Source organism: Pinus tabuliformis, chromosome 4_1 (assembly GCF_031772625.1).
Source record: "Pinus tabuliformis cultivar Carrire ecotype Pingquan chromosome 4_1, CPIR1, whole genome shotgun sequence".
In the NCBI taxonomy this organism is placed as follows: domain Eukaryota; kingdom Viridiplantae; phylum Streptophyta; class Pinopsida; order Pinales; family Pinaceae; genus Pinus; species Pinus tabuliformis.
In genome coordinates, this window is record NC_142303.1 from 580,177,073 (window position 1) to 580,189,861 (window position 12,789).

A 12,789-nucleotide genomic window follows, 5' to 3' on the forward strand; every position below is an offset into this window, starting at 1 on the left:
TAGAAATCAACATCTATGCTGAAATCAATGCATCTAGTGTAAGGTATTAAATATGATTAGAAATCGACATCTACACTGAAATCAATGCATCTAGTGCAAACGATCAAATAGGATTAGAAATCAATATCTACATTGAAACCAATGCATCCTGTGCAAACAATCAAATAGGAGTAGAAATCAACATCGACACTGAAATCAATGCATCTAGTGTAAGGTATTAAATAGAATTATAAATCGACATCTACACTGAAATCAATGCATATAGTGCATGTGATCAAATAGGATTAGAAATCAACAACTACATTGAAATCAATACATCCATTTTAGTGAAAATCTAAAATATTTGTGACTTTCTAGATCTAACTTCTATGTCTGTATTTGTCTTTGTGAGACTCTTTCTTCTTCCCTCTCTCTCCACCTTCCATTTTGTGTCTATCTCCCTCCTCCTCTCCTTCTCTCTCTTCCCCTCCCTCTCTCCCTCGTCTCACTCTATCTGCCTCTCCCTAACTTTCTCTATCTTTCTCTTCTTTCATCTCTCCCCCTGTCATCTATATTTATACCTCCCTCCATCTCTCCTTATTTGTCTCTCTATCTCAATTCCCTAAAAATATGCCATGCTGTCTCTCTCTCCCCATATCTATTTATATCTCCCTCTTCCTTTCCCTCTCTATCTCTTCCCCTTCTCTCTCTCTCTCTCTCTCTCTCTCTCTCTCTCTGACTGAATCTCCATCTATCCCTTCCACTCCCTCTCCACCTTTCTCTCTCTATGTATTTCTTCCTCTTCCAACTCCATCTCTCTCTCCCCCTCTCTCTCTCCTCTCTCTCAAGTCTTCTCTCTTTTTCCTTCTCTCCCACCTCCCTCTCTCTCTGCCCCCATCATACACAAACTCTCTCTCCATCCTCCAACTCTATCACTATCTCCCTCCCTCTCTCCTCTCTCTCCCCTTCTCTCCCGCCTCCATATATATGTCTCCCTATTTCTCTCTTCCCCTTCTTTCCCTATCTTTATCCTCTCCTTTTCTCTCTCTTCCCTCGTCTCCTCTCTCCCTCATTCCATCTTCATCTATCCCTTGTCACTCCCTCTCTTCCCCCCTCCAAATCCATCTCTCTCCCTCCCTCTCCCTCCCTCTCTCCCCCTCATCTCTCTCTTCCTTTCTCTCTCTCACCGTGTCTCTCACCTCTATGTCTCTCTCCCACACTCTATTCCCCCTTCCATCTCACTCTCTTTCTTAAATCTGATCCCATTGTATTGTATTTAAGAAAGTATTTAAATAATAAAAAAACATAATTGGTTGTAAAATATTAAACCTATATTTTGGATCAATCATGTTAAAGAAAATACAATGATAAAAAGATTAAAAGAATCACCCACTATATTTCCTCTATCATTGTTAATCACTTTGCTTTCTCACTTCGCTTGGATCCTTGGTTAAGATGCATCTATCCTAGTTCTTTATAATATTATTTATATTATATAAATTTCACATATGTATATATAAAAGTATTCTCATTTTTTAATTTATTAAAACCTCCATTTAATCTCTATGAAAATATTGTCAGTATTAGTGAGGATGGAGGGTTTAGATATACCTAAGAAGTAATTATAACCTTTTTTCTGTTATACATGTGTTGGGCTTATACTTCATTTTCCTTGGTTTAAATCATATGTATGGAGCATTGAATGAGCATTGAATGTTGTGTGTTGAGTGTTTCTGAAGGTTCTGTGTACGGTATATGAGTTGGTTCATATATGTGATGGTTTATATGTACAACTGGGTACATATTCATGTTGTAAAACATTACAACATCCTTTACGCTTAGTTTGATCACAAAACTCTGAACTATTCCTTATATTATATGCGCTAGTATTTGATGTGAATGGCTACAGTTGCATGCAAGGATGAAGTTCATTTATATGTTATTCATATTTGATGTTATTTTGAAGACAATTGCAAGTTGTTGTATGATAGGTATTTATTATTTATAAAGATATATATTAAATTTTTAACTATTATGAGCGTAATTGACAATTTCGTAATGTATTTACTCATCTCCATGGTTGGAGTAGTTTTTATTGGTGAAGAGAACCGTCATGACTAGTCCAAAAAAATAAAGCATACCCTGATTTTCAATGAACTATGGAAAGGAGTATGTGATAGAGAGAATAGAAATCCACCAGAAAATCCCACATCTCACAAAGAACATGACATATGGGAAAACAATAATCCCAAGGCCTATTCCTTGTTTGCAACATCAGTAAATGAAGAGGTGAGTTATCACATTGCAACATTTTCAAATGCCTTTGATGTTTTAAGAAGCTAAAAGACTTATGAAATTCACACGTTGAGCTTGAAGTAGTCCAAATCATTATCTAAATCTTCAATATTCAATTGAAAGATGATGATCCCCTTGCCCTAGCCTCTGAAATCAAAGCTATGATGGATGATATAGAAGTTACTAGAGTTAAAATAGATGTTCCTCTCATAGCTTCCGTCAAGGAACCATATCCCATTTATTATCATTATCTTGAATCATTACAAGCTAGTGGAAAACATAAGGAGATTTCCTTTGACTATCTTGTGGAGAAGTTTGTAGAAAGAGAGAAGGCTTTTGGGAAGAAGAAGACATATCATCAGTCTTCTGAAGAAACTATGTGTCTTGCATAAAAAGGGAAGAATGAGGCACATAAATCTTCTAGAAGAAGAGGTGGCAGAAGATGACTTGGAAATAAGGATAATAGAAGTAGGGGGTAATCATTACCATGTAGGAAGACCCGATCTTCATTATGTATGTTACAACAGAAACGGACATGATGCTTCCACATGTAAGCTCTCTTATGAAAAAATGAGGTAAGAAAGGAATGAAGAGAAAGGAAAATCACTAGATCTGGTGAAAGGTAAAGCATCTAAATCCACTCATTATATTGTGGCACATTCCAATATTGAAGTAACTTAAGACTTGTTTAATGCTTCACTTGATTCAGGGAAAGATGCATGGTTATTTGATTCAAGAGTAACTTTCCACGTGAACTTTCAAATTGAATATTTTTTTCACCATTTTTTATCCTGAAGCACTTGATAAAAAATTGTTAAAATGATGGAAAACCCCGAATGAATCGCCTATGGATTTTTTGCAGGGCTTCCATCTATTCATCTTTGAAGCTCCTAAAATTCAGATGAAATTCCAGTATCTCATGGATAGATTTGAAAATTTCCTTACCAAATCACTCTGCCCCAATATGAAGTTGAAGTTCAAACCCCGCTTGACATAATTTGGTGATGGAGATGCGCAATCACAAGAGGACAAAGTCACTATCACAAGTGATTGTCTGCCTTCCCCTCATCAAACATCTCCACCATAGCAGCGTGATATGGGAGAACATGCTCACACGTTTGTTCAATTGTCACATCCTCCCACCCTTAGTACTCTCAATATCTACACAAATTTGGTTGGGAAGCCCATGAGTTGTCATACACACTTATTACCTCAACCTCTGTCTCCAAGTTCTGCTGATCCTATGGATTGCACTGTATTGTGTTCTTTTGTTCCAAACTCTACACCTATTGCGAATGGGGATCAAGCCATCGACGGAGTTGATGTTGCACAACCAACCTGCGTTGTCATTCGTGAAGAGTATGATCGAGCATTTGAGAATGAACCCGCGGTGAAGGATGGCCTCCTTCTGTCTGTGCCTCCTCCACTTTTTCCTAACATCATTGGTGATTCTGTTATCTCTAATTTTCCTTGCGTAAATCCATCCACAAATGCATCTACATTTGATCATTCGCAGAACACACTGGAAATCAGTACATCATTTGACAGTGGAGAGGAAAAATTCTTCACTGAACATCCACTTGATTGTTCATCTGATTTTTTTGGAAATGCAGAGGCTGAACATTCTTGCTTCTTATCTACCCCTCTATCTGATTCATCAAATCATGAGGATGCTGACAAACATCCTAAATTTTCTGATCTTGGTCAATGTGATCTCTGTACTTCTTCATCGGATCATAATGTTGACTCACTCATTGTTAATCTATCTAAGACATTGGTCTCCAATGATCTATTTATTGACGAAGTGGAAACCCCGAAGGCTATTGAGGCACTTCAGCCTGAGCTGATGGTTATGTCAGACCCTCGCTGTCCTGAGTTTAGTTCTACTTATGATCAAAAAATTTGTGAAACACCTGAGGCTCCTCATCACTCTCTGCTTTGCATTAAAGATCAATCCAACACACAGATTTTGCTTCCTCCACCAGAATCACATGATCCCATCGCTTGTGCACTGGAGGAATCATTCACAGCAAGTGCACTTGAAAGGCATAAGTTGTCTCATTTTCTCATGTTTTCTTGTCTACCATAGTCAAGAGAGTGCATATGTTTATCATCTGTACGCAGTGTGTCACAGCACCATGTTAAGTCCATAGAATGTCTATCTTATGCATTCACTCTTTTCTTTTCAGTGGATGTTTTAGAATGCAGAGCATGTTGGTGTTCACTGTTATGTATTTTGTGTTCATTGGTTCGCTTGACCATGCTTCTCGCGAACCATGGCTTCACCAACATGGGCCAGCCAATGTGCTGGTGGCTGCATTGGAAATATCACTTCACGTAAGTAGGCCCATGCACTGTTTAGCATAGGAGTAGGAGTAGTGTTTGCTTCTTTGTGTTGCTTTGCTTTGCATTCTGGTTTGCATGTTTGCTTGCTTGCTTACTTGCTTTGGTTTTCTTGCTTGCTTGCTTTGCTTACTTGTTTTTCTTTCGCTTTACTTCTACTTTTTTCTTTTTTCTTTCTTTGCTTGCTTGTACCCATAGGTTAGCCTCTCGTGAAACCATGTTTGGCTCTCGAGACAAGCCGAGCGAATCTAAGAGGACATGTACAACTATCAACATTTGGTTATCTATTGTCCTCTCTCTTTATGATGAACTTGTTATCTTCAGTCCATGATACACCAATGGAAAATACGTGCTATTCTAAGTGAAGCTAGATGAAAACACAACACTTGCACACTATCCAGTATCCCCTACTCTAGTCGGTTGTTTTGGGTTGAGCCTTGTCAGCTCAGTCAAGTAGAGTAAGGTGAGGGGGAAAACCTTAACAAACATGTTAGAGGTATATACAAAATAATTCTCTAAAGGAACAACCTCTTCTGCTCTCAATAAGTTGGGATCCTTCTTTTGCCTCTGAAATGAATAAGTGCTATGCATAGTTTTGAAAAATGAAAAAAAAAAAACAAAAAAAATGAAATGTGAAAAATAAAAAAAAAAATGAATAAGGCAAAAGAAGAGAAAAGCTTCCTACGTAGAGAGGTGAGAAAAGCAACTCCGCCGGGGTACTAACCAGGCTCACTGGCAATGGAGTGATGCTTGTGTTCCTACGTGACACTGACAAGGGACTGTCCAGGCTTACTGGAAGCATAGCAACACCAGAGATGAAACTTAAACTCTGACTATCATATTGCTTTTGCACCAATATAACCCTCATCCCAATCGAAACAACTATGTGGACATGGCTTAGAATGTGTGCTGACCAACCAAGAACATGGTAGATGCTACATCTTTCAATCAATCTAGTGTGGGAGTCAAGATAATCAAAGAACTGAACAATACTCCCGGAGGTGTTAGACTTGCTTTTCACGAAACAAGGTCCATACAGAGAGCTAGAGTTCTACTTGTGTATCTCCAATTGTTGTAACAACTACAACCACCCCCCAGTATTTTGGCTCGCATGCAAATTTCGAAGCCTACCTCGGATCCTACGGTTGATTATCCTTGGTTGCTAGTTGGTGAGCTGATGATTTCAAGCTACCCTCCTTGATCTTAAGAGTTATCCATGTTCTCATCTTCATGCAACATGTGCAATATTTGGGCATAGGGATGTTGTTTGACATACAAAGGGATTGTTGCTTTTGTCAAGGGAATTGTATGTGCATGAGTGGTTGTTTCACATAGACATGTTTCACACTCACCTCACGCACTCATGTCATGAAGGTTGTTGCATCAAGAAAAGTATGTCTTATATATTCTAGATGTTTTATGTTGTGTCACTAAGTGTCTATGTGTGATCGCAGTCAAGTCCTCTCAATGTTTTCATATGTTTCCCTGATCTCACACTTATAGCCATTTTCCCAAGCAACCTAGCCTCATCCAGCTTCCCGAAACTATGCACTTTGTTTCTGCAACCATCAACTTCCTCACTTTCCTGCTGAAACCCCGCAGTGCGCAGAGACACCAACCTCCCTTGCCTGATGACACCCCACAACCCACAGAGGCCCCAGCCAACACTGGTCTCCAGAAATGTGTAGAGAAGTCTAGCTACACTGCACTCAGAAATTGCATATAGGTGTCTTCCTAGGACCCCTCTCTCGAAACAGTGCTTTGAGCCTCAAAATTGCACAATGTTGTCTAAGTTGTCTTGTGGGTATTGCATGAAAAAATTTCACAGATGGGCCTCCAAAGGCCTCATTCTAGCAGCAGTCATTGTCCACAGAAATTGTGCAGATCTACCTCTCAATGATTATAGGAAAAGATGACATGCTGAAATCACTTCCAAGGAGTTGAGGAGAAGGATCAAGGAACCGAGTAACGAAAAAGATCAGGACTGCATGCAAACTCCGTCGGATGCATTATCATCTTGACGGTAAGTATGGTAAGTACGAAACATCTTTCGAAGTACACTTCTTAGTTGAGTTTGCAAGACTTTTTGTCATTGTCATATCACCCTGTCCTCAGTAGCATACATGTGCGCAAACATGAAAAGTCATCTTATGTGTTTCTTCTACATGTCTTGCTTCTTTTTCACTTATTCGACCAGTTGTCATCTTCCGCATGTTGATTGCTAAGTCATGCTTGTGATCTCATTCTAGTGATGTTGAAGGTTGTGTTTGAGTTGTGTTCGCTATGTAAACATTTATCGCATTCACACACGATGTTGTATGAACTGTCGCAAAATCATCGATGCGCTCGTTCAACGATCTATCATAAGTTTCACACTTGTCGCTCGCACCATCGATTAGTCACGTTGATTATATGTTGTTTTGATGGTTTAAGGTTTCTTGCTGTTGAGTCATGTTGAGTGTGTGTTCGCAAGGTCATGTATGCACAAGTTTAGTTGCTCACACACTTAGTCATTTTGCTGAAATTTTGACGATTGGATCACCCTCCAACAACCAGACCTTCGCTGAGCTGCATTGCGTAGTTTCAGCCCTCAGTGAGCATGTACTACTGCCCAGAATTACGTAGAGCTTGAGGTTGTCTCCCATGAAGCCTACACTGTGCAGTCCTGAAATTGATAGGGCCGATTATCATCCAGAACAACGCAGAAGTTCCTCAACAAGCCATCTCAATCTATGCTACCGACAAGAAAATCAACCAACCCTCTTGTTGGTCAACTGGAGAGTTTGATGGGGCAGTCACCTCGAGACTCACTCCCCTAAAAAATTGCACAAAAGCTACAGACCTTGCTTGCTCCACTGACTGAGAAAATTGTGTAGACAGGCAAGAAAGACACCCAATTCCTGTCCCTATCTCCCTCTAAAAATTGCACGATTTTTCTAGCCAGCCACCCAGACAACCAACTGACTGCTCACCCACAAAACTATGTAGATTTCATTAGCAAGCCCCTTAGCTACCCAACATACTGGTCAACTCAGAAATTATGCAGAGGTGTTCAGTAGGTTAGCCTCCTAGCAATGGCGCAATTTTTGTCTCTAGAAATCCGCAACCCACTGCGAGCTCCCTTCAAGAATTGTGCAGTTTTTGCCGCCAAGCCTCTTGCAGACTGTAGCCATCTCCCTCCAGAAATTGCATAGATTTTGTTGTCAAGGCCCTCTGCTGCCCGTACTTCTTCCCTCTAGAAATTGTGCATATCTGTTCTCCATTGGAGCCAGATCCCGTGGACAGTCACTGCTAATCCAGATTGTCCTTTTAAGTCATTCAGTGACCTTTATGCAATTTTCACCAGCAGTGACCAGAGCTCGCATCTCAGCTTGAAACTTGCCCCACGAAGTTTCGCAACCTTGTCCTCTCTCTCGGTTACCTGCATCTGAAAGCGAATGACCATGAATCATGGTAGACTAGGAGGTTTATGGATTTGATGTCATCTTGTTGTGAGTGATTGCATACAAAGGTACATGAATAGACATTATGCGACGATAGACAGGATGAACAAGGAGAGTACATGAAAAAGGATGTGTTCGTGAACAAACGAACGAATGATGCATACAAGGAGATGTGTTCGAAAATGGACGAACGGAAGAACATGCGAGGATGTGTTTGCGGACGGATGAACAAACAAACATGTGAGGATATGTTTTAGCGAACGGATAGACATGTCAAGCATGGAAAGGTACAAGCAAGGAGCAACGTGAACATGGAACATCAAGTGAACCCAATGACTATTGAGGACTCCACACACCTTGCCATGCGGAGGTGAAACTGTGATACAGCAAGAGGACATCCATCACTCAGCAGCACTGCAACTTGACATGAATACCACTAGCATCATGAACATACGAGCATTGTCATGTCGAGTCATGTCATGAGTCATGTCAGCCACATCACTACTGTGGGCCATACTGTTGTAAATTAATGTAATGAAATGTGGAAATCCAAGAGACCCAGTTGTAATTTGAAGAGTCATGTAAAGTTGAAAAGTCATGAAAGTCAAACAATCATGAGGGAAGTCAAACTGTCACAAGGGCCAGTTTTACCCTTGGCTATAAATAGCCCTCATTTATACATGCAAAGGACTTTTTCACCTTGGATCCTCCCACATAGGCTTGAGAGTCTATAATATTTTCTTTGTGGAGTGACCAATGGCTCCAACACCCCACCATCAGGGTTAGTGCTGTAATGGTATACCGATGTGTCTTGGAAATTTCACTCAATTTAGCAACCTACTAATGGGCCAGCATGTTTTCACACATGTGTTGTAACTATTTGTAAGATTCATCTTGAAGAATTGTAATACATGTTGCTTTAACCTATGTTAAACAATTGAACTCGTTTAGCTGTTCTAATACATATATTTATGAAATGTGTTGTATAAGTTGTTAATGTTGTCCTACCCATGTTGGCTACCTCCCCGAGCATTAGACAAAACCTTTCGCGTAAACTTGTTATAACGACTATTGCAGTCACGCAGACTACCCCGCTGGGTGTTGTATGTGATATCTTCCTTTGTGTGTTATGACTACTGCATCTGTGTGGATTGCTCTTCTAGAAACTGTGCATGTCCTTTTGTGTTGTGTGTCTCTGATAGAGTTGGGACTTCCTCTCTTCTGACTAGAGACTCACTTCCACCCTCTCTCTCTATTGTGAAAGAACATTGACACAAGTAACATTAGCACTCACTAGGCACGCGAACCTCACTCTTCGAAGACAAATAAGACCACTCTCACGTGCTGACAAGCAAGAGATAAGGCATATCTTTAAGATAATGGAAACTGGGCCATCGTACTAGATGGGACTCCTACACCAAATGGTGTGAGGTCTAGTTGGGACTTCATACCTAGGAGATCCCCTGAATGCTGGCGGGTCGAGCATTGTCAACATCTTGGCGCTAGAAGGAGGGAAAAATGGCAACTTGAGACCTCACAATCTGTGTTGAATCTTCATATATCTATCATTGAGTTTGTTACAGTTCACCCTTTGAAATGTTTGTCCAATGGACATATCTTTCACGTCGAGAGGGAGTTCTGGGATGACTTGTCACAAATCATGTATGATGGTGAAGGCGAAGTGGCCTGGCCTAAGCACTTAGATGACTTCCATGTGCTCATGGAGAATGTGGAAGGTTTTAATGAAATAGAGGTCTATTCGCTACTTGAACACACACTTTGTGACCACCCATTGTGATGGTGTACCATACTGCCTCATAACTCTATGCACTCATTCAAGTAGTTCAGTGATCTAATTATTTGTTTTTCACCATTTTGATCCTGAAGCACTTGATAAAAGATCATTAAAACAATGGAAATCCCCGCATGAATTTCCTATGGATTTTTCGAAGTGCTTCCATCTATCATGCTTGAAGCTCCTAAAACTTAGATGAAATTCCAGTATCTCATGGACAGATTTGAATATTTCTTTACTAAATCACTCTATCCCAAGATGAAGTTGAAGTTCAAACCCTGCTCGACATACTTCGGTGATGGAGCTCCACAATCATAAGCGGACATAGTCACTGTCACAAGTGAATTTCTGCCCTCCCCTCATCAAATAGCTCCACCACCGCAGACTAGTGTGGGAGAACATGCACACACATCTGTTCAAATGTCACATCCTCCCACCCTCACTACTCTCAATATCTGTGCAAATTTGGTTGGGAAGCCCAAGAGTTGTCAGACACAATTGTTACCTCAACCTCTGTCTCCATGTTCTGTTGATCCTTCGGATTGCACTGTCTTGTGTTCTTCCATTCTGGACTCTACACCTGTTGTGAATGAGGATCAAGCCATCGACGAAGTTGATGTTGCACAACCAACCTGCGTTTTCATTCATGAAGAGTATGACAGAGAATCTGAGGATGAACCCATGGTGAAGGATGAAATCCTTCTGTCCGCACCTCCTCTGCTTTTTCCTAACATCATTGGTGATTTTGTTATCTCTGATTTTCCTTGTGTAAATCCATCCACAGATGCATCTACTTCCAATCATTTGTATAACACACCAGATGTCAGTACATCATTGACAATGGAGAGGACAAATTCTTGATTGAACACCCACTTTATTTTTCATATTTCTTTTCTGGACATGCAGAGGGTGAACATTCTTGCTTCTCATCTACCCCTCTGTGTGAATCATCAAATCATGATGATGCCGACAAACATCCTAAATTTTTTGATCTTTGTCATCATGATATCTGTACTTCTTCATCTAATCACGATGTTGACTCACTCGTCGTTAATCTGTCTAAGACATTGGTCTCTGATGATCTATCTATCGATGAAGTGGAAACCTCGTAGGCTATCGAGGCATTTCATCCTAAGCTGATGGTTATGTCAGGCCCTTGTTGTCTTGAGGTTAGTTCCACTTCTGATCAGAAAATTTGCAAAACACCCAAGGCTCCTCATCGCTCTCTTCTCTGCATTAAAGATTAATCCAACACACAGATTTCGCTTCCTCCACCGGAATCACATGATCTCATCACTTGCGCACTGGAGGAATCATTCACTAAAAGAGCACTTGAAAGGCATAAGTTGTCTCTTTTTCTCATGTTTTATTGTCTTCCATAGTCAAGAGAGTGCATATGTTTATCATATGTACATAGTGTGTCATAGCACCATGTTAAGTCCACAGAATGTTTGTCTTGTGCATTCACTCTTTTCTTTTCTGTGAACGTTTTAGAACGTAGAGCAAGTTGGTGTATAGTTGACAGTGTTGGACTCACCAACATGTAACGAGACCTCCCGGGTAAGAAGTCCCAATTAGACCTATGACCGTTTGGTGTAGGAGTCCCAATAGTGGGTCGCACGGTAATGCCTAGACCGCAATTTCGCATAGAGGCAAGTAATATGTCTCTATTGGTAGCAAGGGTGTGACAACTGCAGCAAGCCAAGGAAGGTGTATGAGGGGTTCTAACACACTGAGGGTGAGGTGAGTGTAGGTATTAAACCTGTACAGAAATTACCTGCATACGAATTCTAAAACATAGAAAATAAACAATGCGAGAGCATAACACATAAAACACATATACACAGACATTTTCCCCTGGATCCCAAAATCGGGACTACCAGCTTGATTTTTCATTATGTTCCTTTCAATTTTACAATACATATTTATACATGCCGAAGCATCCAATACCATGGACTAAAAACCATCGTGTCCAAAACCATGGACCAAAAACCATCGCGTCCAATACCATGTGCGAAAAACCATAGGTAGGTTTACCCAACCTAATATAGGGTCCAAAAAAAAATTTCCGGAGGTGCTGCCCTAGACCCCATAGAGGAGGGCTATCCACCCCCCTCAAACCCCCTCGATAGGGGGGGCTACCGCCTCACCTGTGACCCCCCTGCTGTGCAGTCAACGCAATGAAGGGGGGGCATACTAACCCCCCAGTTAACTATGTAGGCTAGTCGTGGAAAGAATATAACACAACCCAACATTCTCCCACCTGTTGTTTACTTTCCACCGGGGGCCACAAGAGAGCTTAGTCATTTATCCAGCCCTGAAATGCCCATTTTTTCTCTACACCAAGAGAATTTCTCAGAGCTCACAGATTTTGTCAATGTATATGTAGTATTCTTCAAAGTGTCCACCTTTACCAGCAACACCTTTTTGTCTTCTATCATATCCCTCATAAAGTGATACTGAACATCAATGTGCTTTGTCTTTGAATGATAAGTAGGGTTCTTTGCTAAGAAAATTGCACTTTCGCTATCACAGTCTATCCTTATAGCTCCCTGTACTAACCCCATACTTGAACACAATCTATGCAACCAAACTGCTTCCTTGCTTGCATGAGTGGCTGCCATGTATTCTGCCTTTGTAGTTGATAGTGCCACTACAAATTTTTTCTTACTCATCCAACTAACTAGACCTCCAAATAAGTTAAACACATACCCACTTGTACATCTTCTCTGATCTAGATCTCCAACCCAGTCCGCATCAACAAAGCCAAAAATATCCAAAACTTTGTCCAATCCTGGTCTTCCTTGGTAGCACAAACCATAATCACTAGTGCCATGCAAATACCTGAAAACTCGCTTGACTGTTGTCCAATACTCCTTTCCTAGTTTTGACATAAACCTGCTCAATACTCCCACTGCATGTGTAATTTTTGGT